This window comes from Portunus trituberculatus, chromosome 38 (genome assembly GCF_017591435.1).
Source record: "Portunus trituberculatus isolate SZX2019 chromosome 38, ASM1759143v1, whole genome shotgun sequence".
Taxonomy (NCBI): domain Eukaryota; kingdom Metazoa; phylum Arthropoda; class Malacostraca; order Decapoda; family Portunidae; genus Portunus; species Portunus trituberculatus.
Genome location: NC_059292.1, coordinates 35369043 through 35374042, shown reverse-complemented (window position 1 = coordinate 35374042; position 5000 = coordinate 35369043). Strand labels below are relative to the sequence as shown.

At 44.6% G+C, this 5000-nt stretch overlaps 1 protein-coding gene across 6 annotated transcripts in view; it reads left to right on the top strand.

Annotated features, from left to right (window-relative positions):
• Positions 1 to 5000, top strand: part of LOC123515155 (mucin-12-like) — a 194493-nt gene that overhangs the window by 14020 nt on the left and 175473 nt on the right. The window contains exon 1 of one of the 6 annotated variants that reach the window (XM_045273637.1): positions 831 to 897. The exons of the other annotated variants lie outside the window; for them this stretch is intronic. The gene's annotated coding sequence lies outside the window, so the exon portion shown is untranslated. Of the gene's footprint in view, positions 1 to 830; positions 898 to 5000 lie in introns of those variants that run through there. 6 annotated transcript variants of the gene reach the window in all.

Sequence of the window (5000 nt, the reverse complement as noted above, 5' to 3'; positions counted from 1 at the left end):
CACACACACACACACACATATGTACGTCTATGTCTACTTGTTCATTTATTAGTCTATCTCTATCATTTATGTATTTATTCATGAGAAAGGGAATATACACACACATCCCACCACCACCACCACCACCACCACCACCACCACCACCACCTCAATGACTCGTAACCTCAGTATGTATTAAGGTATTGCTGAGCCTCATTACACTCACACGAGATTACCAGAACTCATCCCGTGCTAAGTGGATTAATAGTACTTAACGCCCCAGTTGTGTTGACTTCGTCTTGTACAGTTGCCGGCAGAAGCACTGGATACACACACACACACACACACACACACACACACACACACACACACACACACACACACACACACACACACACACACACACACACACACACACACCTCGGTTCCTCACGTGATTAAATTTTTGTATCTTTCCCTTTTCTTTCTTTCTTCACTTTTTTTTTTTTTTTTTTTTTTTTTTTATGGTGAACCTCTTCAGTACCACGACACGCTTTCATATTTATTCTGGTTACTGTTTGGTGATTTTATACAGCTTCGAAAACTTATGTGGAGACTAAACTAGTAAAGATTCTGGCCATTAATCTTCAGACCTCCATAGTCCCTTCCTAATGTAATCAAAATCGTCTAATCATACCCAAAACTCATGGTAAAAATGCGTCCCAGTACTGAAAGGGGTTAACAGTATTTTCTGAACGTGTGTATACTCTACCTCACTTCACCTCGTTTGTATTGTTCTATGATTTGACTTCGTGACCCCGTGACTAATATGGCTTCGTCTCGGATTTAGTTTCAGAGCGCTGTGGAGGAAAGGAAAGAAAACAAACAAGTGTTGACAAAAATAAAGTCATCACAGAGGGAAAGAGATAAAATAAAAAGGTTAGTAGTGAAAGGATTAGCGCTGTAAAAAAAGGTGAATTATGTCTTTGCTAATCTACATGATACTTTAAGAGAGAGAGAGAGAGAGAGAGAGAGAGAGAGAGAGAGAGAGAGAGAGAGAGAGAGATACCCATAAAAGAAACATTAAATAACCAGTAAATACACTCCTCATTAAAATCCAGCTTCTCTTCAGTAATAAACCCATAATTCAAGATACTTCCGTGCCACACCTCCACTAGAACACACAATCAAGACCCCATATCGTTAAAATCAACCCAAAATTAAAGACCTTTTATGACTAACGACACAGTAACTACATTTCCAACACAATTACCACGATAAACACTCTTGAGACCCTGCCAAGTCATCTGTATAGCCTTGGAAATAAGTCGTGGTGAGAGAGCAAAGTGTTTCTGCTTAGGAGGCAATAACGCGTCATGTCATTAGCAGTCAGCCTTGCCCAGTCCTGCCCAGCCCTGCCAGTCTCGTGCCGCACCGCTCGAAGTAATGCACTCACTGGCTGTCTTGCTTTGTTACCCGAGTCGCTCCCCTGGCCTCGCTGCATCCCGGGACCTCATGTTGCATCTCCTTAACGCAGCAGGAAGGGAACGTGCGGGAGACAGGCGGGAGAAGGAGAAGGAGCTGGAGGAGGCAGAAAGAGGATGCTGAGAAAGATAACATCGGATAAAGAAGGGGAGATGAGAGGAAACAGGAGGAAAAGTGATAGAATGGGAGAAGGTTACAAGGATAAGGAGAAGAAGGGAAAGGAGAGAGGAAAAGGAGGATAGAAGGATAAAAGTTTAAATAGGAGAAAGGAAGAAGAAAGAAGGATGTAAGGATAAACCAGAGAGGAAAGGATATAGGAGAAAGAGGGAGAAATAGAGAGAGAGAATAAAAGAGAGGAGGAGGAGTAGGGGTGATGAAGAGAAGGGAAACAGAAGATGGGGTGAGAAGATTTAGAATACATGGAGAAGACGAGAAGGAAGAGGAGGAGGAGTAGGAAGAGGAGGGAAATAGAAGGATGCTGCATTAAAGAAGATGAAATGAGAGGGAAGAGTAGAAGAGTAATAGGAGGAAGACAAGGAGAAACAGTATATAAGAAGAGAAGGAGGAGGAAAAGGAGGAAGAGGAGGAGGAGGAGGAGGAGGAGGAGAGAAAACAGAAGTAGGAGGAGGAGGAGGAGGAAGAGGAAAAGGAGAAGAGAAGAGAAGAGAATGAAGTCAAGTGCATCCATTTCAATTTCACGTCTCTCTCTCTCTCTCTCTCTCTCTCTCTCTCTCTCTCTCTCTCTCTCTCTCTCTCTCTCTCTCTCTCTCTCTCTCTCTCTCTCTCTCTGTTATTGGAAATCGTGTTGTAGTTTCCTTTCAATAATTTACAAGGTGGTTATGACCCTCTGCGTGTGTGTTGGCTTTGTGTTGCGGTCTTTGTATTGCGAGGCAGGGAAGTGTGTTGCCTGCCACGGTGTTCTTATTGGCCTGTGGAGAGGAAGAGAAGAGTGTGTTGCAATGGAGAACCGTGATTGGTGGGTGTTGCTTCAGTCTGTTCTTATTGGATTGGTAGGGGTGTGTTGCTGTGTGTGTGTGTGTGTGTGGTAAACATTGTGGTGTTGTGTGGTGAGGTGCGGTGGTGGAAGTTTAGTGGTGTTGTGTGGTGTAGTGTGGTGTGGTTTGGCAGACTGGCGTAGCTCGGTGTCATGTTCCTAGTTAGCAGGCGTAAGTGGAGTGCGTAGCGGAGGAGGCTGCGGAGGGCGGGTGTGCATCGCAGTAGGAGGAGGAAGAGTAGGAGGAGGAGGAGGAGGAGGAGGAGGAGGAGGAGGACTAGGACTAGGACTCAACTCTATACCGTGGTTCTTCTTGGCGACTCTTGAATGAATGGAATAGTTTAGCGTGCGTGGCTGTCAAGAGGTGGTGGTGGTGGTGGTGGTGAGGGAGCGCCATCCCCCCCCCGTACTCCCATTCATGTCAGGTCTTCATGGCTACGAATAACGCCCATGACGCTCATGCCAACCATCGCCACACTGCTGCCTTTCCATGACCTTTCTTTGTTTTCCTCTTCTTCCTCCTCCTCCTCCTCCTCCTCCTCCTCCTCCTCCTCCTCCTCCTCCTCCTCCTCCTCCTTATTTGTTTTTCACCTTTCCTTTCTTTTTTTTTCTTTTAACCATCCACTGTACTTTCCTTCCTTCCTTCCTTCCTTTCTTTCTTTCTTTCTTTCTTTCTTTCTTTCTTTCTTTCTTTCTTTCTTTCTTTCTTCCTTCCTTCCTTCCTTCCTTCCTTCCTTCCTTCCTTCCTCCCTTCGTTCCTACGTCATCTCGGTATTACTCTTTTACACACACACACACACACACACACACACACACACACACACACACACACACACACACACACACACACACACATTCAAGAGGAGATGCACCGTTCTCTTGTCAAGCTCTTAACTCTTTTCTTAGTGTCCTCCTCCTCCTCGTCCTCCTCCTCCTCCTCCTCCTCCTCCTCCTCCTCCTCCTCCTCCTCCTCCTCCTCCTGTACTTTTACTGTTAATTATTCCTTTCTTTTCTTGCTTTTTTTCTCTTTAATTTTTCATCTGTCGCTCTCTTGTCTCTTCGTCTTTTCTTTTCTTCTCTTTTTTTTCTATTTTCTCTCTTTCTCTCTTGCTCATTAGCGTAGCTCTTTTTATTCCTTTCTTTATTTTTTCTTTTTTTTCTCCCGTATGTTGTGTTCGTCTTTTTTTCCTCCTTTTTTTCCTTCTTCCTTCCTTTTATCTCCCCTCTTTTGTCCTTTGTAATGTATCTAGTTCCTCTTTCCTTCCTTCCTTCCTTCGTTCCTTCCTTCCTTCCTTCCTTCCTTTTTCTTTCTTTCTTTCTTTCTTTCTTTCTTTCTTTCTTTCTTTCTTTCTTTCTTTCTTTCTTTCTTTCTTTCTTTCTTTCTTTCTTTCTTTCTTTCTTCCTTCCTTCCTTCCTTCCTTCCTTCCTTCCTTCCTTCCTTCCTTCTTTCTTTCTTTCTTTCTTTCTTTCTTTCTTTCTTTCTTTCTTTCTTTCTTTCTTTCTTCTTTCTTTCTTTCTTTCTTTCTTTCTTCCTTCCTTCCTTCCTTTCTCTTGCTTGCTCTTTCTTGTGTTTTTTTCATCTTCATCTCCGTTTACAACTGTTTCTGACATTTCTCTCTTCCCTTAACATCTCTTTCTCCTCCTCCTCCTCCTCCTCCTCCTCCTCCTCCAAGTCTTCATCTTTCTCGTTCTCTTCTTCCTCTTCTTCCTTCTCCTTTCCCTTCGTCTCCTCGTCATATTTCTCATTCCCTTCTTCCTCGTCCTCATCTTTCTTGTTCTCCTCCTCCTCCTCCTCCTCCTCCTCCTCCTCCTCCTCCTCCTCCTCCTCCTCCTCCTCCTCCTCCTCCTCCTCTCATCTCCGTCTCATCCCTTCTCTCATAGATCTTGAGTGAGAAAATTGCTCTGCGCTCTCTCTCTCTCTCTCTCTCTCTCTCTCTCTCTCTCTCTCTCTCTCTCTCTCTCTCTCTCTCTCTCTCTCTCTCTCTCACCTGTGCGCTACAAGTATTTGCCAAATGGTAAAGTCGACAATTTGTGACGTAAATTGAATTACGCATAGAGGGACTGACCGCTCTCTCTCTCTCTCTCTCTCTCTCTCTCTCTCTCTCTCTCTCTCTCTCTCTCTCTCTCTCTCTCTCTCTCTCTCTCTCTCTCTCTCTCTCTCTCTCTCTCTCTCTCTCTCTCTCTCTCTCTCTCTCTCTCTCTGGATATGTGCCCAAAAGGCTTTGCCACAATTTTCGTACTCAGTGAACTCTCTCTCTCTCTCTCTCTCTCTCTCTCTCTCTCTCTCTCTCTCTCTCTCTCTCTCTCTCTCTCTCTCTCTCTCTCTCTCTCTCTGAAACAATTACACGTTAGCTCACAAATATCAAGAATATACCTTGAAACTACGCGTTTGAGAGAGAGAGAGAGAGATGGATGGAGCAAGGTCGCGGTGGAACATGTGACAGTGCTACCAGATGCGTGAGGGGTCCCTAATATTCTTTCCCCGGAGGGCTAAAAATGGAGCATCATCTCGTGTGGATTTGGCAATACTGTCACTTCTTCCCTACTCTCTCTCTCTCTCTCT